Source organism: Grampus griseus (genome assembly GCF_964374135.1).
Source record: "Grampus griseus genome assembly, chromosome: 13".
In the NCBI taxonomy this organism is placed as follows: Eukaryota; Metazoa; Chordata; class Mammalia; order Artiodactyla; family Delphinidae; genus Grampus; species Grampus griseus.
In genome coordinates, this window is record NC_139007.1 from 19,720,466 (window position 1) to 19,744,523 (window position 24,058).

The 24,058-nt window shown below is 39.5% G+C and overlaps 1 long non-coding RNA gene across 1 annotated transcript in view; it reads left to right on the forward strand.

Moving 5' to 3' along the window:
* Nucleotides 1-4,550: 4,550 nt before the first annotated feature.
* LOC309831940 overlaps nucleotides 4,551-24,058 on the forward strand; it is a 223,059-nt gene continuing 203,551 nt past the window's right edge. The window contains exon 1 of the long non-coding RNA XR_014297647.1: nucleotides 4,551-4,606. This is a non-coding gene — a long non-coding RNA (uncharacterized lncRNA). The remainder of the gene's footprint in view (nucleotides 4,607-24,058) is intronic.

Sequence of the window (24,058 nt, forward strand, 5' to 3'; positions counted from 1 at the left end):
TGTCCCCTCAGGGGTCCGAGTACCAACCATGTGGGCCCACCGCTGCCCAGAGGTCTGTGCACCAGCTGAGAGCACCCCTTCACTGTCATAACTCCAACTCCATGGCAGCGCTTCATCTGAGGTCCTAGGATCTGGTAACATCCATCTTTTCCTTTTTGTTCTCCAAGCCCTAGGGGTGATGGCTGCCTCCTAGGGTTATCTCAAAGTCCAATTTTTGTTCTACTAGCTTTCCAACACCTTCCAAATTCATTGCCAGTATTAAACATCCTGTATTTGAAAAAACTAATTTTGCTTCTTTTTATAGCCCGGACCCTGAAATATGCACACATCTCAACTTTCCCACAGTCTGGGTAGCTGGAACATTCTAGGATTGCTGTCCTCAGGGTAGGTTGATACTATGGAAGAGCAGAAGGAGAAAAAAATTAGATTTGTGGGTTTTTTTAAAAGTTCTTCTGAAGGCCAAGACAGAGAATAATTTTGAGATTTAAGAACTTGAATTTTGATTTCAAAAGCAGAGCTCTCAGGTCAATTTATTTGTCCTAAACAATAAGTATTCTCTCTCTCTCTCAGACTATATAAGTATTCTGAAAGGTAGGGAGAAGGCAAAAATTGTTGGAAATGTAAGCAAAATACATAGAGGCTATTGAAGGTTTCTGAAAAGGGGCCTTGTTTCTTGCCCCTCCCCTCTCAGATTAGCAATACAGCCATACATAGGTCTGGGAATCTGAGAGCAGAAGAGAGGTTTGTCTTCTTATCTGGAAAGCACTGCACTGGAACTCCCACTCCTACCCTGTTGTAGGGGCAGTGACTAGAGACAGTCTATGTGAATAGCAGATACAGAGTCTCAGTATGAGGAACGGAGGGCACCCAAGACCACTCCATCAGGGTTCCTGCCACTCCAGGCTGAGAAAGAGAGCTGGCCCACCCAGAGTGGTCTAGAGTTGTGACAAATGATGCTTTTGATGGAAATTAAGTGGAAGATGTAGCTGGAGTCTTCCTGAGAGTATGGATGCTTGTGTAGATGCCAGTGTAGAGAAGAAATGACCATACCTAAGGGCCACAGGGAACTGGTATGGAAAGTGAATCCAGCCGGCACTGATAATCCTGCCTGAACTGTGGTTCCTGTTCCCAGGACAGTGAATTCAGCATGTACAGAGGATCGAGCCTGGACACAGAGTCCAAGATGGACAAATGTCTCATCCTCATGCCATGACACTAGGTCATCGCTGCCCCAGGAACTTAGAAGATACTAAATGGGGGAGAAAAATGGTGATAGAAAAGTCCTATATTGACTTTCTAACTAAATTTTATTGAATTTTAATGGAAACGTCTAACTTCAGCAGAGTTGACTAAGATTGTATTCTCTCTCATCAGATGGAATTGGGGGGGGCTTGAAGGAAATTATGTTACTACAGAAGTATATAGAAATATTGCTTTTTGCACATCCGAACACATGGACGTTTATCCCACTATATATATTTAGTGTGACCCTCCTTTACAAAGAAGTGCTGGTGCAAGACATTTTTAGGCTAGAGGTGCTTTTTCCTGCCTAAAGTATGGTTTTGTGTCTAGGAGGAACAAAAATAATGTTTTGTTGCTTGCAATATAAAACAGAATAAATGAATCATTATAAAGATTCTGAGTTTGTCCCTCAATTAAAAAGAAAAAGAAAATATCTGAGGCATCTAATATAATCTAGGAGACCAAAAGCACAAAACTAAAACTACTTTTGACTTACTTACTTTTATAGTTATTTTTAAAATATTTATGTATTTTTCGCTGTGTTGGGTCTTCGTTGAGGCACGTGGGCTTTCTCTAGTTGCGGCGAGCAGGGGCTAATCTTTGTTGTGGTGCGTGAACTTCTCATTGTGGGGGCTTCTCTTGTTGAGCAAGGCCTCTGGGTGTGCGGGCTCAGTAGTTGTGGCTCGCATGCTCTAGAACACAGGCTCAGTAGTTGTGGCGCATGGGCTTAGTTGCTCTGCGGCATGTGGGATCTTCCTGGACCTGGGCTCGAACCCATGTCCCCTGCACTGGCAGGCAGATTCTTAACCACTGCGCCACCAGGGAAGTCCTTGACTTACTTTTAAAAGTCAGAAGTGTTCAAGAATTTTTCCTATACTTAAGAAAATGTTTAATTTTTAGTCTACGTGGGTAACGTAAAATATGCTACATTTTTGAGTTCCCAAATCATCTTCAAAGTTAGACAGAATGAAGTTAGATTCTAGAGAAAAAAAATGTCAAAGGAAATCAGTTGTAGTGTTGTGTGATGACAGGGTTCCTAGTCAAAAGCAATAAATGTGGTCCAATCTAACAATCACTGGGTGAGACTTTACCCTGTGTCAGGTGTTGTACTGAACATTTTGAAGAGAGAGGCTCTGCCTTGGAGTTGCCCACAGCTTGGCAAATTTTTAGTGATTTGGGAAGGGATCTGTCAATATTAATGATTGAGGAAAAAAACCTGTGTACTCTTGTGAACCGGCTTTGGATGAAAAAAAAAGTCTTACTGACTCACACGATATGGGAGGCCTTCAACAATTTATCTTTAATTTAAAAGGCAGAATTCAAGTATCTATGTATAAATAAAAGAGGATTTTTAATTGTAATGACTCAGAAATGGAAATAGTTGAGCTTAAGATTAAAACAGCTATCACTAGGTATTAATGTTTTAGTATCTAACCAACAATTTTGGTGATTCCTTCTAACCAACATTAGTCTCAGTGCTGGTGTATTGTGTGTTTGTGAAAAATAATGTTTTAATCAATTCACATTTGATTGAAACAATAATTGGACCCAGATACCCATTTACAATAGCATTACTACAATAAAACTTCATTTAGAAGTCAACTTCTAATAAAAACTCAATTCAATTTAACAATAATTTCTATGGCATATATTATGTATACGTGAAGTACTGAGTGAGGTGCTCTGAGGGATGTTAGAATGAGTAAAGCTAGTCTCAATTTTCAAAGATGAGGGCGGGGGCTTTTAAAATCGTCTTAACGACTATATTTCCAATACTTAGGATAGTTCTTAATACATAATTGGCTTTCAGATAAACCTCTGTAAAGTATTAGCTATGATGCGAGGCTTTACATGTGATGTACTTTAAACAGGAAGTACAACTAGGTCATAGAAATGTGAGGCAGTAAAACAGGTACCTTACCCTCTTGCCATTTTATCTAAGCACACGGAAACCCACTCAAACATAAAGTGCATGTGTACACATACTACACACACACACACACACACACACACACACACGCAACCACAAACACCATGTTTCCTGTAGTCTGCAAGATAGATTTCCTGTAAGTTGATCCGTCCCTAACTAAATGCTATATTGACAGAGAAGTAAGATCCTGGCAGATACAACAATTGTGTGGCGTAACCGTTATTTTCCACCACTGAGAATTTTAAACAGACAAATGAAACCTTGAGGATTTTTCCTTAAATATTTGCTATATCCATTATTGAGAGCCCAGTTCTTCTGAAATATAACATGTAAAATTTCAAATAAAATTACTTTTTAAATGCTGACCTTTTGTTTCTGAGTTTTTCTTGCACAGTTACCATAGATATTCCATGGATCTATGGGAGAGTTATAGGTCCCAATAAAATCACCCAACTCTATTCAACTGTGGGAGTCAATGACACTGTGTTGTCTGAGATGTGCATCTCTTGGGCCCCAAGAACACAGATTTGCTCTTTTCAGCTCTCTAGGTGAATCTTACTATCTGGCAATAAATATTTTACCTTTACTTCCTCTGATTATAGATTTAATCTAGTTTTGTTTTTAAGACAACTCTTCTATTGCCTTCATTCTTGGAGGAAACACTGGAATATATTTTTAATCTTTGTGTTTTAAGTTTACTATCAAAGACAGGGCATCTCTTCTCTTTGGGTAGGAGATAACAGCAATCTAGATGACTCCTTACATATGACCTTTTTGTCTGTTTGTTTTTATTGAGTGTTCTCTTATTTCCTGGCATTTGGGTCACCCATCTCTTTCTCACAGGGTCACTAGACTTGATTTAGTCAGAACAATAGTCTGTCTCAACTGTGGGGTTAATAAGGTATTTCCTGTGCTGTTGAATATTTGCCTTTCTGACTACTGATAAAATCATCTTTGCTATTTGTCTTGGTCTCAAGAGAAAAAAAAATGTGTATTCACCTTCAAAGCATGCAAGATAATGAAGAAATAGCTCCTGGATCAAGGAATGTCACAATCAGTGTAACTTTAATATCTTTTGTGTCTCTGTGACTTTCATGTTCTGATGCTGTTATTACTGACCCTCAAGTTTAATGAGAGAGCGGCAAGTGTGCTCCATTTCTGAGCTCATGTGCCAAAGTCTGATGGCCACCGACCTGCTCTGGTTAAAACGTCTTTCTCATTTTAAAATTAGAAACGAAAAGAATCTGTTCCTATAAATCATGAATGCTGGGTGAAAATTGACTAAATGATTAAAAGGCTGGTTTTTTTTGTTTGTTTGTTTTTAAACAGAGCTCTGCAAACGATCTGGTCTGGCTGCCGGAAGCTGTGTGTAGGGTGAGAGCCTGGAGGACCTGGGTGGCCTGCTGTCTTCCAGTTTAGAGACCGAAAGCTAAGGTTAGTTTGGGAGAGCCTTTGAAAAGTGTGTGGAAGTATCTAAAGGTCTGTGACAATTTCAAAGGTAAAATATCAATAGCATAATGGACTTCCATGGATCTATATTTGCTCTTGATGTTGGCTGAAGTTATAAAAACTGAGGCTGTCACATCTCTGTGTGTCTGTAAGAGACAAAACAAGCGCCTTTCCCCTTTGTACAAAAAGTTAGTCTTTTATAAGTGTCTGTCGGTCAATATAGCCCTTTTGCATCTGTGCCTAGAAATCTGGGGGGAAACCCTTTTGGAAATTAATTGGTCATAGGAATTTGTGTTTGTACACAAATGTGGGATGTGTCTAATGTCTACTTCCAATAAGAGGCACATGGGATAGGAGCAGGGTGGAAGGCAGGTACCAGACACTTCCTCTGTGGTGAGGAGAGGATCTTGATTGGTTGGAAGTGTCTAAAAGAGACAGCTAGGACCCTGGACTCCTGCCCCACTCCCTGAAGTCAGATGAAGCCCTTTCCACACCTGCCAGAGGACTGGAGAATTGTTTGGAGAGACTGAACTCTAGTGATACTCAGGCACAGCTGGAGGTAGGGTGACAAACCTGGATGAAATTCTTTGATAAAAACAGTAGGGGATATATATATATATATGAATTGTATTAGATTATTGAAACTGTTTTGCATAGCTTGGAAAAGAGAAAACTAACTTGGTAATCCTTTCCTGGTTTGAATAATGAGCCTAATGTGTGTTGGAAGGAACTGCAGGTGGAATATGAATGATCCTTTCTGGTTTGTCTGGAAGTGTCTTCTCAATGGACAAATCTAAAGGGTTATGAATTTTAAATGTCTTCTCTCTTTGTTCTAAAAAAAATGAGACATTTTATAAAAATACACCAAAGCTATAGAACACAGAATATTTATTCTGTTCTCTCTGGAATGACTCTTATTTAGTTGCTAGCCGCCACTCTCCCCCACCCCTGCCTTAATGATCCGCTGATTTTCTTATTTTTTTATTTCTTATTTTCTGGTTTTATTCTCTAGGAGACTTTCTCAACTTTATTTTTCCAATGCTTCTCTTGAATTCTTCATTTCTGCTATAGTATTTTTAACTTCCAAGATGTCTTTTTTGTTCTCTGATGGTGCTTTGTTTTTTCAGTCTCCTATTTATATTTAAAATGCAATATCTTCTCTTGTCTACTGATAAGAATTAATTATTATACTTTGAAGATTTCGTGACTACTTGCTCTGCTCCCTGGAGTTATTTTCTTTCTTAAAAAACTTTTTTCCTATATGTTCATTTTTTTTAAACATCTTTATTGCAGTGTAATTGCTTCACAATGGTGTGTTAGTTTCTGCTTTATAACAAAGTGAATCAGCTATACGTACACACATATCCCCATATCTCCTCCCTCTTGCGTCTCCCTCCCATCTTCCCTATCCCACCCCTCTATGTGGTCAAAAAGCACTGAGCTTATCTCCCTGTGCTATGTGGTTGCTTCCCACTAACTATCTATTTTACATTTGGTAGTGTATATATGTCCATGCCACTCTCTCACTTTGTCCTAGCTTACCCTTCCCCCTTCCCATGTCCTCAAGTCCATTCTCTACGTCTGTGTCTTTATTCCTGTCCTGCCCCTAGGTTTTTCAGAAACATTTTTTTTTTTTTTAGATTCCATATATATGTGTTAGCATACAGTATTCATTTTTCTCTTTCTGACTTACTTCACTCTGTATGACAGACTCTAGGTCCATCCACCTCACTACAAATAACTCAATTTCGTTTCTTTTTATGGCTGAGTTATGTTCCATTCTATATATGTGCCACATCTTCGTTATCCATTCACCTGTTGATGGACACTTAGGTTGCTTCCATGTCCTGGCTATTGTAAATAAAGCTGCAGTGAACATCGTGCTACATGACTCTTCTTGAATTATGGTTTTCTCAGGGTATATGCCCAATAGTGGGATTGCTGGGTCATATGGTAATTCTATTTTTAGTTTTTTTGTTTTTGTTTTTGTTTTTTTGCGGTACACGGGCCTCTCACTGTTGTGGCTTCTCCATTGCGGAGCACAGGCTCCGGACGCGCAGGCTCAGCAGCCATGGCTCGTGGGCCCAGCCGCTCCGCGGCATGTGGGATCTTCCCGGACCGGGGCACGAACCCGTGTCCCCTTCATCGGCAGGCAGACTCTCAACCACTGCGCCACCAGGGAAGCCCTATTCCTAGGTATTTTATTCTTTTGTTGCAATGGTAAATGAGAGTGTTTCCTTAATTTCTCTTTCAGATTTTTCATCATTAGTGTATAGGAATGCCAGAGATTTCTGTGCATTAATTTTGTATCCTGCTACTTTACCAAATTCACTGGTTAGCTCTAGTATTTTTCTGGTAGCATCTTTAGGATTCTCTATGTATAGTATCATGTCATCTGCAAACAGTGACAGCTTTACTTCTTCTTTTCCGGTTTGGATTCCTTTTACTTCTCTGATTGCTGTGGCTAAAACTTCCAAAACTATGTTGAATAATAGTGGTGAGAGTGGATAACGTTGTCTTGTTCCTGATCTTAGTGGAAATGCTTTCAGTTTTTCACCATTGAGGATGATGTTGGCTGTGGGCTTGTCATATATGGCCTTTATTATGTTGAGGAAAGTTCCCTCTATGCCTACTTTCTGCAGGGTTTTTATCATAAATGGGTGTTGAATTTTGTCAAAAGCTTTCTCTGCATCTATTGAGATGATCATATGTTTTTTCTGCCTCTATTTGTTAATATGGTGTGTCACATTGATTGATTCACGTATATTGAAGAATCTTTGCATTCCTGGGATAAACTCCCCTTGATCATGGTATATGATCCTTTTAATGTGCTGTTGGATTCTGTTTGCTAGTATTTTGTTGAGGATTTTTGCATCTGTATTCATCAGGGCTATTGACCTGTAGTTTTCTTTCTTTGTGACATCTTTGTCTGGTTTTGGTGTTAGGGTGATGGTGGCCTTGTAGAATGAGTTTGGCAGTATTCCTCCCTTTGCTATATTTTGGAAGAGTTTGAGAAGGATAGGTGTTAGCTCTTCTCTAAATGTTTCATAGAATTTGCCTGTGAATCCATTTGGTCCTGCGTTTTTGTTTGTTGGAAGATTTTTAATCACAGTCTCAATTTCAGTGCTTTTGATTGGTCTGTTTTTATATTCTATTTCTTCCTTGTTCAGTCTCGGAAGGTTGTGCTTTTCTGTGAATTTGTCCATTTCTTCCAGATTGTCCATTTTATTGGCATAGAGTTGCTTGTAGTAATCTCTCATGATCCTCTGTATTTCTGCAGTGTCAGTTGTTACTTCTCCTTTTTCATTTGTAATTCTGTTGATTTGAGTATTCTCCCTTTTTTTCTTCATGAGTCTGGCTAGTGGTTTATCAATTTTGTTTATATTCTCAAAGAACCAGCTTTTAGTTTTATTGATCTTTGCTATCGTTTCCTTCATTTCTTTTTCATTTATTTCTGTATATATGCATATGTGCACAAGTTTATGTATGTACATGTGTGTGTATAATATCTATGTATGTATATCAGACCTTGGTCTCTAATATCATTCCCTTTTGAAAGGAAACAGGGCTCCTTGGAGAAGTTGCTAATTCCAGGGCTGAGGCAGGGTAGGTTAAAAGATGATCCTAGAATATCTCATCTTGCTAGATTATTATGTTAGCCACTAGTTTTGGTGGCTATTTAAAATTACATTAATTAAAATTAAATATAATTAACAAATGTGTTCCTCATTTGCACCAGCCACATTTCAAAAGCTCAGTAGCCACATGGGGCCAGTGGCTGCAGCATTGGATAGCATAGATATGGAAAATCCCCAGCATTGCAGAAAATCCTATTGGATGGCATTATGCCAGAAAGTATAAAGGAGTGCTCCCAGAAATAATGAGATCATATCACAAGAACATATGAACCAGTTTGAAGGGAAGAAGGGGGAAATTTGAGCTCTGAAATTGTTAAAAACATTAATGACTTATATACCATTGGAAAAATAGAAATCCATGAATCCATACTGATGATAAGTAAATAAATACATGTATAAATGGGGAGAGGAGGGCTCTTACTTACAATAGAATGCTAAGGACTAACCAGTAAACGTGCAAGGAATCTTGTCGTTCAAAATCACCATTTTGGGTCTTCCCTGGTGGCACAGTCATTAAGAATCCTCCTGCCAATGCAGTGGACATGGGTTCAAGCCCTGGTCCAGGAAGATCCCCCATGCCGCAGAGCAACTAAACTCATGTACCACAACTACTGAGCCTGTCCTCTCGAGCCCGTGAGCCACAACCACTGAAGCCCGTGCGCCTAGAGCCTGTGCTCTGCCCCAAGAGAAGCTACCGCAGTGAGAAGCCCGCGCACTGCAACAAAGAGTAGCCCCTGCTCGCCGCAACTAGAGAAAGCCAGCGCACAGCAACGAAGACCCAACGCAGCCAAAAATAAATAAATTTAAAAAAACCCCAAGAGACAACAAAATCACCATTTTGCAACCATCATGGTACAGACTGGTTCAGTTAAGACTCATTAATGGATGCTGAATTTATAGGGAAATTTTGATGAAGGGCAGGATAGTTACATGGTCTCTGTGATGTATTGATTGTAAGGAAAAAATTGTAACTACGGTGGAGAAATAGATACACCTTGACTGGGTGATCAAAATTAACATGAGGGGCAGATGGACGTTGAGTGCCTCCAGATGGGCTAACCTGGGAAGAACATATCACTCAGGTAGTGTTCTGGCTGGGATCCATTACCTGAACCTACTCTCCAAGGAACGATTAGACCAACCCATGATAAGTAATGTTTTACTTGGGATATGAAAACTAATGAAATCCCTGATTCTAGACAAGATTCTGTACTGGAGGGGAAAAAGGCTGTAAAGGACATTGTCATTAGATCAACTGATAGAACTGGATCATGGTGCTTAGACAAAAGTGTTGTATTAATGTTAAATTTACTGAGGTTGATTACTATATAGTGATTATCTAAGAGAATATTCTCATTCTTAGGAAATACACATTGAAGCGTTTAGGGGCAAAGGACCAAGATGCATGCAACTTACTCTCAAAGGGTTCTAAAAAATTGTACACACACACACACGCAGGCACACACACCACAAGAGATAAAGCAAATGGGGTAAAACGTTAACAATATACAAATCTGGATAAAAGCCATTTGAATCTTCTTTGTACTATTATTCTTTAAACTTTTTGTAAGGTTGAAATTATTTCCAAATGAAAAGATTTTAAAAAATCTTCTTAACCTTGTCCTTGAAGGTTTTTTGTCATCTGGTCCCCACTAGTTCTCTGCCCTTGTATCTGATGTTCACTCTCTCCCTCTCCCTGGGACCTGGAATACGCCAGGCTTGTTCTAGACTTAGGGATTTTACATCTGCTTTTCGCTCTGCCTGGAATGCTCTCCCTGGATCTTTGCAAGGCTGGTGTCCTCACATCACTGAGATTCAGGTCTCTGTCCAAATGTCATCTCCTCAAAGAGGCCTTCCCTGAAATGCTGTGCATTTCTTCTTTATACTTATCACTAACTGAAATTGCGCACTTTTTTTAATTGCGTGTTTCTTTAGGTGAATGCACATTACATGAGGACAGGGACTTTGTCTTGTCAACTGCCGGGCCCTTGATATCCAGAACAGCCATTCAATAAATATTTGTTGAATGAATAAATTAAGGAGAAGGAGTTTTCTTCATGGTCACTGTGGCCTTGACTGTATCATTAACATTTCTAGCAGGTTAAGCACTCGTTTATGACCCCTCTAGGAGCTGGTCCTGGGTCCTCTGCACCTTGGCAGTGACACTGAAGAGTTCATGCCTGGAGTCAGATGTCTCAGGTCCTAGTGTAGCTCTGACATCTATCTGTTCTTGCCTTTGGGTATGGTACTGACCTCATAGGCTTTTTGGGTGAAGATTTAATGGGTAATAAATAAAAAGTGTTTAGCACAGGTGCCTAACACATAGTAAAGAGTCAGTAAAAACTTGCTACTTCAATTATTATTGTATCTGCCTAGCACAAAGCCTGCCAGATCAGAAGTATTTAATGAATATTGAATTGCCAAATATATGAATGCCATTCTTATTTCTTTTTGTTCTTTATTTTGGAAAATACTTCCTAATTTTGGTTGCTGTCTTTTGTTGGCAGAGAAACAAAAAGTCAAAGATTGAAACAATCTATGTACTTATGAGTTAAAATTTTTAAACTTTTTTAAAGAATTTATTTTATGATATTGTTTGAAAGAATCTAAATGTTAGATTTTTGTGCATGTGTTGTTCTGATTATAATGGATTTTTTTCCACAGTGATTTAAAAGCATAGTTTAACTATGCATTTAAGGATGGCATTATCCTTTGTTTTCCAGTGAATTGCAAAAAATACATAGCTCAGTTGAACTATCTTTAATGCTATTTTTTCCTTTACTTGTTTTGTTCGTTTTTTTTCACAAAATCTCTATAAGAACTCATTTTAAAGAGAAAAGAAAATCTCTTTTATTTACTTCTATTCGTCATATTCACATTATTTTTCAGTTTATTTGCTCGGTTTTATGTATTCATTAATTGTGATTTAAAATCCCTGTTGGCATGTCCTTTCAATATTTTAGAGTAATTTTAATTTTTTGTTCCAGAGTGCAAAACATTTTAAATTTGTTTGTGAATCTATGTCTTTCTCCATATGTTTAGGACTTTATTTTTCTATCTATAATTTATATATTATTTTAATTCTTATTCATAAATGTAACATTTCTTACCCTCTTCTAGATGTGATCATTACTAATTCTGACTTATAATAAATTATTAGTATACTTTTGTTACTTTTTGTCTGCATTACTGATAATATTTTATCCCATTTGCTTTTTTAATTAAGGCTTTTTCTTTTTTTGATGGTACATTTTTATCGTTGAATAATGCAAGAAGTTTTAATACCCTGTTTCATTTCTTTTAGATTATGTTACATTAGACTTAAAATCTGTAAGGACCTGGTGTAAAGTTGTTTAAAAAGAATTTATGATCAGAATCTGTACCCGTTACTCTAATCTTTATTCTAAATTAAAAATCAGAATGCATGTATGACAAAAGATTTCACCCCCAGCATCCATTTTGGAAATGTAGAGAACTCAATAAGGCGTTGTGAATTAGGGTATTTTCTGATAGCCACACCAGTGAAGTCAACACTTTGTATCTGCTCTGTGACCTCAGGGGGCTCGACGTGGATCACTCATGTTTGTTTTGAGGATCCAGCAGGGTAAGACTGTTGAGCTACTGGAGTACTGTTTCCCTTGTATTTAAAAAACTCAGCTTGGTTAATAGTTATTAATTCTTACTTTAAAAAACATAGTTTGACAAGGATTATGGGCTGAAATGTGTCCCTCCAAAATTCATGTGTTGAAGTCTGAACGTAACTATTTGGAGGTAAAACTTTCAAAGAGGTGATTAAGTTAAAAGGAGGCCATTGGGGTGGGCCCTAATCCAACATGTCTGATGTCTTTATAAGAAGAGGAAATTTGGACACATAGACACGGGGGATGTGTGCACACAGAGTAAAGGCCATGTGAAGACATAGCAAGAAGGTGGCCATCTGTAAGCCAAGGAGAGAGGCCTTAGAAGAAACCAGACCTTGAACTTGGACTTCTAGCCTCTGGACTGTAAGGAAATAAATTTCTGTTGTTTAAGCCACCCAGTATGTGGTACTTCGTTATGGCAGTCCTAGTAGACTAATACAGTTAGTCTCTCAAGACTTCTCTTTGTTTGACAAAGAGATTTTTTCAGCTTTAATGGTTGTTGAAAAATGTTCTCATTCCTCAAATTTGTTTATATACCTGAAGCAGAGGTATATAAAATGTGTGGGCTATTAATATTCTTTAACTTAACCTACATTCTGTCATTCCCTTATCCAGTGTTATTACTTTATTCTCATTTAAGTAAGACTTAAGGCTAGAAAGGTTATTAAAAATTTCACTATATAATGAAGTGAGAATAGTACTTTCCAAAAGATATGAAATCTTTTCTGGATTATCCCATGGAGGACTTTAAAAAATGGGATACAGGAAACGGGAGAGATCCCAGTAAGACTTAATATTCCAAAGTTTTTTCTCTCTCAGGCAATTAACAGAAGTTCTCCTTTGTCACGTCCAAGATTCAAGTCACAATTCATAACAATGATTTTTCTTCTCTATGATGTGAGCATTATTATCATCAAAGAACATGCTCAGTTTTACCAAGTGAGTTTACTTGATGGACTAAGTTTTATTTTATTTTTTTAAATAAAGTGTTCAAATACTTAAATTAATGTTTAATTAAACATTAGAGTGCATTCTACTCTAGGTATAGGTAATTATTTTAATTTTAACTTTATAATTTATTTTTATTGAAGTATCGTTGACTTACAGTATTATATTAATTTCAGATGTACAGCATAGTGATTTGATATTTTTATAGATTACACACCATATGAAGTTATCACAAAATATTGACAGTATTCCCAAACTAGTAATTGCCGAAGGGAAAAATGGTGGGGGAAGGGTGAAGTAGGTGAAGCAGATTAAGGGGTACAAACTACCAGTTATAAAATAAATCACAGGGATCTAAGTTTTAAATACATATTTTAATATTTTTTCAGACATTCAGTTTTTAAACGTAATTGCTTATACAGTTTAAAATCTGAATCTGAAAAAGCAAACCATCCTTTATCTCTGCTTTTCAGTCTTCTGGTCTTTTTATTTGGTGAACTGTGTTATCATTTCTATCAGCAGCCTGTGGAATTTGTAGAGGAAGCACGGGTCCCGTTGGCATCTTCTTAGAAGCAGACAGAAATGTTCCACAGCTGTCTCTTCATAAGTTCAGTTTCCCTTGTCCAGGTGTGCATGCTTTGGCCAGTCTGCTAAATGTGCTGAGTCACAGGTAGTACGTTCAGTGAGCCCTTTGTCTTCTCATTTTAGGCAAAGGAACTAATTGCTCTGATATGTTAACTCGATAACATCACTTAGTCCCATAAATGAAAAGGCAGGAGGGGCCAGAACTGGGAATCTAGTGTGAGGAGAAGTTGCCATGGATTTGGAAGCACAGGGCATTTGGACAGGGATGGGTGTAAGAGCATCACAAACCTGGGTGGGAAACGGAATCTGGAGTCACCAGAATCACCCGGTGGTGGGTGTGAGATGTGATACAGAAAGTGGGTGTGAGGACTGAGTGAGGAGGTGTGCACGGTGGACAGGCCTTGGAGTTCATGGAAGGTACTCTGTGTCCGGAAACCGGGAGCCTCGGGCAGCGTTGCTCAGGAAGGTGGGCCAGGAGACCCAGGCACTGGGGATGCAGGTGAGTCGGCCTGAACAAAAGGGAGTGGACTCCAGCTGGGCTGCAGGGTCTGGAGCCTGTAGTTCAGGCTGGGCTTCAGAAACCGGAGGGAGCTCCCCAGACAGGGGAAGAGCAGGGCGACTAGTGGAGGATGCAAGGGTCCCAGGACAGGTAGAGGCTGCTTGCCACCTTTGTTCCAGGCCTTTTGCTCAATTTGGGCCCACTAGTCTGGCAGGTGTATGTCAAGAGCCTGGGAGGGGTCAGCCATGCTTGCAGCAAAAGCAAAAGCCTACACCTAACATATTACTGGATTTGATTAATTTTATTTAACATTAAAGTTAAATGTTTAAGAAGCTCAGGTAATTTAAGTAGTTCAGGTAAGCACTAGGTGAGTACTTTTTTTTTTTTTTAAAGAAAAAGAAAGAAGTCCAGTAACAAGATAATGGTCTGAAATACTTCAGCAGTATTTCTAAAAACTGCTTTGCTTTTCAGGAGAAACTTCATCTAAATCCAATGTCATAATTAGAGTAAGCAGAGAGGTACTTTGTGTCTGAAAGTATTTACTAACTTGGGGGTTTTTATTTCTCTGTTGGGACCAAGAGCATGTCGGAGGTGGGAATGCTGGGCTTAATGTGCCCAGTGCTACCAAGACACGTGTTTTCATCCAGCTCCTGCCATTTTGGGGCTATAATGGAAGAATTACATGAATCATCAGCTTTCCGAGTGAATCTAATTATACTTCTGAAACAACACTGGGGGGGCTGCCCTGCCATATTATTGTCTCTGCAACTACATCCCATTGACACATAGCCCTGCTGCAAGGATGTGCCTAAGTGCCCATGTGACCTTGTCCCCTGGCTAAGCTGTTTGGATTATGGTGGTCACCTCTCCCAGTGGACTTAATCCATTGTCTGGCAAGTTCGCCAAAGATTCTTCCTCTCAAAAACTTGAATCAGGACTTCACTCATGGTGCAGTGGTTAAGAATCCACCTGCCAATGCAGGGGACACGGGTTCGATCCCTGGGGTCCGGGAAGATCCCATGAGCCGCGGAGCAACTAAGCCCATGCGCCACAACTACTGAACTTGCGCTTTAGGACCTGCGTGTTGCAACTACTGAGCCCACTTGCTGCAATTACTGAAGCCCATGTGCCTAGAGCCCATGCTCCACAACAAGAGAAGCAACCACATTGAGAAGTCCTTGCACCACAACAAAGAGTAGCCCCTGCTCACTGCAACTAGAGAAAGCCTGCGTGCAGCAACGAAGACCCAACACAGCCAAAAAAAATTAATAAGTAAGTAACATTTAAAAAAAACATAAAGTGATTATAGCAGAGGAAAATTCTGTGAGGAGCAGAGCTATAAAAAAAAACCCAACTTGAATCAAAAGACTCAGTTTGTGGTAGGTGCTGAATCTTGAGGTCGTGTAATGTTGGGGTCAAGGTCAGTGCCTTTAAAGGCAAAACCACCTACAAGCTAAAGTTGGGGGCAGTTAGAGAAACTATGAATAAGAAATTCTATCTGCAGCCCAGATACTACAGCAGTTACAGAGAAACAGATGGAAGCCGGAGTGGGGTGGGGGAGTGTGGAGATTGGTGGGGAGAGAGATTTAGATAAAGAAATAGACCAAGAGGCTGAGACAGTATTTGCTTTGACTTTGGATGGCTCCATGTCCTGCGAGGCCCTCTTTATTTGAACTCGCTTGAACTGTGTTTATTCCTTGTTCCTAAACTAACTTTGACTACAACAAACACAAAAAGTTAGGCCAAAGACCTGCTTGTAGAAGTGAGGTATGTTCAAGAGAAGGTAGTTCTTAAAGTAATCAAAGCTTCATGGAGAGAATTTGACACGAATAAAAACCTCTAGACATATTTCAAGCTATGAAGAGTCAGTAAGTGTGAAACTATAAACCATACTGTTCCCAGAAGCTACTTTTACTGAAATATTTTCAGAGTCAGCAGTCAGGAATTTTGGAAACTTCTTGTTTAGTTTATCTGACTTCTGAAAACTTGGCTAATAATTTTAATGTCACCTTTTATTTGGTATTTTATACCTCCTTACCTGGAGATGTCTGAGGGAGGGAAAATGTACTTATAATATTGTGGAAGAGACAAAAGCTTAAGTCTGTACATTCTCAGAGAGAATTTTGTCACATTACCAAGTTGCTGACAAGAGAAGGTGAAAGAAAAGTAATTTATTACTCTCAGCTTGCACCTAAGAGTTATGGTGATGGTTGAGTCATCTGTCCGCCCTGACCTATTTCAGTGATATTTGTGGATTATTTATTTCCCTCTGGCATTATTGGGTGCCAGAGTTTTGTGAAAAGAATTGCAGCTCAGAACTCTGTGGGAGGATGTGTTTTGCTATTGGCTACTTACACAATTAAAAAAAGAGAGAGATGCATTTATATATTGAGTGGGCTGACCAGCCATTTCTTTTGGAGTTTAGTGAAAAGAAGGAAAGAAAACAGTACTATCACCATGAATGAAGATTTGAGAACATTTCAAAACAGGAGTTCAAAGATTAGGGGTAGCAAGGTAGATAGTGGCTGGAGCCACTGAGAGGCCTCTCTCCCTCTAAACTAGTGACTCCCATTTTGGGGGGGAAACCCTCTGGGCTATGCTAATTATCTCAAAAGATACTATGAGATTGATTTTATGAGATTGATTTTTATTCATTGATTTTTATGATATTAAATTTAAAGAAGAAACCATGTCTTCAGGAGAATTAAAAGGGACATTATATGTGAAAATCTCCACCTCGGTGTCTGCTATGTGGAAGTTGTTTCACAGAAGCATTTTTAATTTGGGAGGAGGTGTCACTAATTCAAAAGCCATCATTGTTCTATGATTTTCGAAGAAGATCTTTAAACCTGAAGATTGAATTAATAGGGTCTTGGGAAAGAGAACTGACGCTTTTTCTGTGGTTTTGGACCATTGGTCATGGCAGGAATTAGGATTATCTGATTGTCTAAGTGACTGAAGTTTTCCTATAATAAAGCTGTTTCTATGGCTTAAGGGGTGTGAAGTCTGTGATCAACAGAACATTTTTGATTTGGTAGCAAAAATTCTCTGAAATAAGCAGTGCCCTGCTGATCCTTTCCCTAGTGTCTGTCCGTGTTAAACTTACTCTATGGTAAAAAAATATGTGACCGTGTGTGCTGAGGGGGCTCCTGTCCTTGCTGATTCTTTGAGAGAGGGAAACGATTAGAGATCCAACTTCAGCACAGCTCATCCCGGGTTAAAATGTGAGTTCTTTAACCTGGACGCAGAGTCCTTCTTGATCCAGCCCTTCTTCAGGCCCATCTTCCCTAACACCTTGGGCCTTGTAGACATTAGTTACCACCCATTGTTCTCTGGAAACCAGTCTGTCTCTCTTGCATCCATATTTCCTCTCCCTGAAATGACCTCGTACCACATCTCTCCTGTCTGTTCTTTTTTTTTAAAATAAATTTATTTATTTGTTTATTTCTTTATTGGCTGCTTTGGGTCTTCCTTACTGCACACGGGCTTTCTCTAGTTGCAGCGAGCGGGGGCTACTCTTTGTTGCGGTGCGCGGGTTTCTCACTGCGGTGGCTTCTCTTGTTGCAGAGCGCAGGCTCTAGGTGCATGGCTTCAGTAGTTGTGGCACACAAGCTTAGTTGCTCTGCGGCATGTGGGATCTTCCCTGACCAGGGCTTGAACCCGTGTCCCCTGCACTGGCAGGTGGATTCTTAACCACTGCGCCACCAGGGAAGTCCCACCTGTCTGTTCTTTCAGAGTCACCTCACATGTCTCCGGGCAGCCCTTCTTGACTCTTCCAGTTGCAGTTCCTTTTACAGCCATCATTTCATTTGATCATCACGGCAATTCATGATTTAGGGAGGGCAGATATTAGTCAATAACATCCCCATTTGATGAACGAGGCAAAGGAGCTCAAGATAAGTGACTTACCCGAGGCCAAAAATCTTATAAACAACGGGATCATGACTGGTACCTAGATGTTCCTACACTAAGTCTAGTGTTTTATCCCCGTATCCCACACTGATTTTGGAAGAGAGAGGCCAGGATGGAATTTTACTTCTAGTTTTGGCTGCTGCGGTTGGCAAGGCTAATAAGATGAAACAAGTTTTGGATGAGAATGAGGGACAATTCCTAGAGGAAAATTGTGCTTTACTTTATGAATAAATATTTATTTGGAGTTCAATAGTCGTCTCCTGGTGTAACTGGGGTTTTAGTATTAGTATCTATTAACAGTCTTGTTTATTAGTTTCTTGGCTTAGGGACTTGCCTATATTAAAATCTAATCACACCTCCCTAGATCAGAAGTCAGCAGAACTTGATTCCTAGAGGCACAGGATAATGTTGCCCTTTCACCTCAGTCCTACTGGAGGGCTCTGCTTATGGAGTGACGATTACTTCATTGCTATTGGACAAAACTTTATTGGATCATAGTCAATTTAACATGTGGACAGTGCACATGACAGCAACTCACTTTCCTTGGAAATTTAATTCTTGGTATTCAACTCACTGATATTTTTATTTCTTCATGTTGTGCTTTATATGTTTTTCTTAATTTTATTTCTCTGGGTTTATTTCTTCAAACACTTCTTCATTTCTTTGCCTAGTTTATATTTTTAAATGTTTGTGGACTCCTTTTTCATTAAGTCTTTTCTGAGACATTTAACATCTCTAGGATTTTCCCTCATCAACCAGTCTCTTCATGTTTGTGCACACTTTTGTTTTTATTAACTTGCTTCAGATTCTCTTTAAACATACTTAAAACATATCATGGGTGTGATCTCATCAGTCAGATGCAGGCTAGAGAGAGACATCCCTTTCTTTACTCTTAATTTAATGCTGCTTTTATTGCTAATTTGGATTGTTTATGCCCAAGGGCCATACGTTTCCCAGGAAGCTCATGATAATCTCTTTTCATGGAAAAGATGAGGGAAAGAGTAGGGCTTATGGACAGAAGCCTCACGGGATTATGGGATTCAACAGGAGTTGTCTGGACTAGGACTTGAAATTGTACCCACTGGAGACTGTAACAGAGGTCAGAGTCCTGGGAAAGAGTTGTGAACAAAGAGTGCAAGATGAAGTACCTCGATGTCTCCAGATATGGACAGAGAGTATTAGTATGGATTCTGGGGCCAGTAACTCTGGAGATCGAGGCAGTATGTTAGGGATGAAGTTTGGGGAAGAAGATGACTAGAGCAGGTGCAGGCTGAAGAGGACCCTGGAGCACCAGAGTCAGAACTGGCGCTCAGAGAGGAGAGGAGAGCAGGGCAGCCTGTGAGCACTGGGGTGGAGGCTTGGGAGTGAGGCCATTATCACTCCTGGGACATGGACCAGTGAAAGGAAAACTCAATATTGGACTTTTCTTGACCACACTACGTGGAAGCTTGTGTTCCATTCTCCTAGGAATTTCCTTGCAAATGATTCTCTGTGAATGTAAGAAAAGATGATTAAATGGAACTCCAACCTCATCCCCTTTCTTCTGTCTTGAGAACTAAGGCCATTTTTGCCATTTTCTTTCTTGGGACAGCATTTTGTCTGTGTTGATTAACCTAGAGAAAAAATTATGTTGGTTAGAAAGTATTTCAGGAGAAGAAAGTATTTCATTGGCAAACTTGCGAACTCTGTTATGATGAAGAGAACTGATTTAAAGTAACTTCCACCTCTCAGTTGGAAAACAAATGAAATGTCACTAAGGCAGTTTCTAAATTTCTGGCCATCAGCTCCAGGCTTTCTCCCCATATGTATGTAGTGACAGCGCCCTGTCCCCACTGTAGGAGAAGGACACTCCAGTTTCTGAGCAGGAAGTATATTAGCAGCTGGATTGCTAATCATAAATAAAAAGTTGAATTTTTGACTTAATTGTTGCTCCTTAAAGAGCAGGCACTGGGTGCCCATGATAGCAGGATTTCCTGGGACAGTGACAGATTGCAAGGTTGTCTCTCAACAACAGTTGAGAGACCCTGAAGTCCTACTCTCCTATGAGCTCCAGGCACCATTGGGTCGCTGGGTATTATGGCTGTGCTGCTGGGGTCAACTCTGCTTGTTTCCTAATGCTGTGATACCCGGTCCTGGTCAGATAGTCTTTCCCCTGGTTGGTATTGCCAAGGTCAGGCAAGCCTCATTTCTAAGATAGTACCCATTATGACAGGAGCTGAATGTGGCTGGAACCATGGCCACCCTGACCAGCACCACCATCGCCATCGTAGCAACATAAGAAAATAACTGGGAAGGAAGAGATTTGGGAAGACAATAAAAGGAGGAAGCTTGCCTTCTTTGAGTGGGAACTTGAAATTTGCTACCTGTTTCTAGAGCAGGTTTATCAGCCGCCTAGTCTTCCTTCCTCCATCCTTCCCTTCCTTCCTTCTTTCCTTCATCTCCTCCTGGAATTGAAATATAGATTAGCGTAGCAGTCATATTTTGGAGAGGAATGTATGATAATGTTTTTGTGTTGTCATAAAAACAAATAAAGCAAACAACAATAGCAACAGCAATAAAGGCCAACATCACAATAAAAGAAGCAACCAATACCCCAAAACACTTGATTCGTGGATTCTGTTTTCATACTCTATGTGGAGAAGGGGAGATGTTCCAGTATTAGAAACTCCTCCCTGACCTTTGAAAGATGGAGCGCTTATTAGATTTACATAGTTAATTTTAAAGAATAGTCAATAGAAAAAAAGGATTTATTAAAGTTGTGGATGGTGGGTCATGACAAGGACCTTCTATCTTGAGGAGGAAGATAATTTCATTTCCCCCCAAATATGTTTCAATACAATTTAAAATATCATGTCAACCTTATCTTCAAATTATTTTGGCTTGCAGGCAAATATCCTTGCAACTCCAACCTTTAAGATGCCCTCAAAACTAAATAACATTAAAGTTATACAGCAATGCAAATGAGCTTTTGACATTAGTGGAAACACTTTCAACGTGTTGATAAACTGCAACTTAATTAGCAATCTGCTGTAACTAAGTCATTTAATGAAAAATAATGCTGATGTATTCCTGAGTGACTCTTACATGTACATCAGGTAAAAATGCATGGTAATAAGTTTTCTCATGAAGGTTCTGTAGCTATGTGAAATATATAGATGACATTCTAAGAAACCAAAAATACTAAAATAGTCTGACCGGGCATTTAAAGATGTTAGTTCTGAGCAGTGATGCGATCTCACTGAATTTGGAATATTTAAGCTTCAGCATCTTAGATATTCACAGGGGTGTTCTACTCCTCCGAATCGTATAATTGTCTGGGTAAAACTTGCCCGTCCTTTGAACCCCAGCTCAGATGTCAGCTCCTTCAGGTAAACTTTCTTATTCTTCCCCCTTCCTTTGAATATCCACCCCCCCCTTTCTTCTATCTCTCTTAAAATATTTGACCCTTCCTGCCCTCCTCGTGTTGTAGTTTGTCTTATTTGTTCTACTAGATAAGCACCCTGAAGGTCACGATTCATTTCCTTCACCTTTGCATCTCTTACAATGAGGATATTATAGAAGTTAATTTAATAAACAAATGTCTCCTTATTCTATTATCCTGCTTTGTTTTCTTCGTGGATATTACCATTAGCATTTTGCTGTGGTTTTTTTCTTACTCACTTATCATTCTCTTACTCTCAACTTAAATGAAGCCCCACAAGGAGCAGGGACCTTACCTGTCTTGTTTATACTTCAGTATTCCCAGCACTTAGCATGATAGCTGACACATAGCAGGAGCTCAATAAATGTTGTCAGCTGATTACGTAATTGAATGTAGAGATGTATAAATTATTCAATGATGCAAATAAAAATTATAGAGGAAAGTGTATGTTGGAGGCCCAATTATCTTTATTGATTCATAGGTATGTCTCAAACTACAAGCCCCTTCCAGTCGTTTCCATGAACATTCTAAGGCCTTTCTCTTTTTCACTGTTTCATGGATCACAGGCACCGCTGGCCAGGTAAGAAATGGAAGAGCAATGAGAATCAAGAACTCACTCATAGTTACAAAGTATCGATGAGAGAGGCGAGATGAGAATTCACAGCTCAAGAATTTTGGTCCATGAATCTTTTTTCTCTGTCTTAATTTGTGGTAGATTTACTATGAAACTAAGGAAGCATAAGCTTCAGACCCTTCCCTTGCATGGGCCCCTTCCAAAGCCCTGGACCTAATTTTGTATTTTTAATTTTTATTTTATTTCTCTTTTAAAGAGGATCTCCCCATCCTCAGTTATATGAACCTCATGCCCCACGAAACCTAGATGCATCTTTCCTCCTCCTCCAAACTCTAACTTTGCCTCAGTTCTGCACAGCCACTCACCACACTAGCATTCTTTGAAATCTGTACTCTTTCAGTTTCTGCTTTTCTTGAGTTCTCCGATTGCTCTCTGTGTATTGATATTCTACCAAAGCTTTCCCCCAGTCTCAAAAATTATAAAAAATACTGTGGATTTGTAATCAGACTACCAAGTTTAAATACAGATTGTGATTTCATAATGTTCCCTGGCCTTTAGTTATCGGGATAGTCTAAATTTCCCATGTTTTAAGGAATATTCAAAGCCTGGATTTAGAGATTTTATTTAGCCTGAAAGCAGTTTTGTTTTTCTCTATAACCAATTAGGCCCTCACGTGTAATGAGAAGCATGTCACATCTTTAATAAATACCTGAACAGACCTGGGTCATTGTCACAAACAAAATTCCATCAACTCTAAGAACCAAATACCCTGGCTGTGCAAGAATTTGGGGGGCACCAGATACCCATGATGTTTTAGCTTTTAATTCCCCTCCAGGTCTATACATTGCATTTTCAATTTTTTTCCTGAATTATTTCCAAAATGCATCAGAAGCACAAAACTATATTTTCAGTCTTTACTGTTTTCTCTAAACATCTCCCTGAATTTTAAAATTTGGTTGTTCTTTAAATGTTGAAAACTTCAGTAGGGAAAACACCTTTTCTTTCCCCTTACTTGTATTTTTCAGCTTCCAAACATAAGGCACGCTATAGCAGCAGCTGCAAGCATGAATAAAAACACAATAATAAATGAGTTGGAGCTCAAAGAAAACATTCCAGGCCAGTTCTTGCATCCCCTATGCCAGCCTTGGCAGAGGTTTTATGTTGCTGGGTCAGCTGGTGGGAAGGCTGCAGGGAAATCAGGAGAGCTGCCTGCTGGCGATGATAGCTCTGCTCCTCTCTGCTCCTGCAGGTGTTGGGCCAGCTCCGGGGGCATAGTAGGTGCTTAGCAATTGTCTGCTGAATTGGTTGCCAGTACCAGGAATCTAGAATGGCAGCAGCAAAGGAAAGCGATATGATGGCCACCATTTATTGAGCACTTACTATATGCTCGAGCATATGCACAGTGCTCTATATGCACAGTCTCGAAGGGCACTGGACATTTTGCTTGAGCTGTTCTGTTGTAGCTGTTTTGGCATAGCTATTTGGACACTTTAGCAAACAAACCATGATGTTTTCAGCTTTCTAAATACCAAGTCACTGACACTCTGACTCTCTCTGAGCCATAGCCCATTACCAACTCCCAGTCCCGAGGCAGGGCTCAGGCAGGCGTGAGGGATAGGAAGCCTCTCACTTGAAAGCACACGAAGCAGGGTTCATATGATTATCACACTTGCTAAGTACAAAAAGCCTTCTCATGCCATCAAGCATCCTAAAAGGCAACTATTCATTCTCTGAGAATTCGCTCTTGTGTATCTCGCTGTCTCAGATTTCTTTTTGAACGTGTAATGGTCATACTCAGTGATTTTTAATTAACAAGCACATGTATTTACTTAAAAATAAAACTTTTTGATTTCCAGTTGGAAAACTAGAGCAGTGGATCTCAGTGCTCCTAGAGGCGCATGTGAGAATACAAGTTTTAAAAAAGGATATTCAGTATGTAATATACTTTTATCGCTGGAAAAGGATAAGAGTAATCATTAAAAATATCAACTACACAAAAATAAGTAAAATAGATAGTAAAAGTCCCCCACAGTTAGGGTGGGCATTTAGGATCGAGCAGCAGGCAGTGATAGCTGTATTTATTATTCGATGACGAAAAACAACAACAGCAAAACAATGATTTTCCTACATCAAAACAAGCAGAGCAAAAATTCTTGCTTCAGGGCTTCCCTGGTGGCGCAGTGGTTGAGAGTCCGCCTGCCGATGCAGGGGACGCGGGT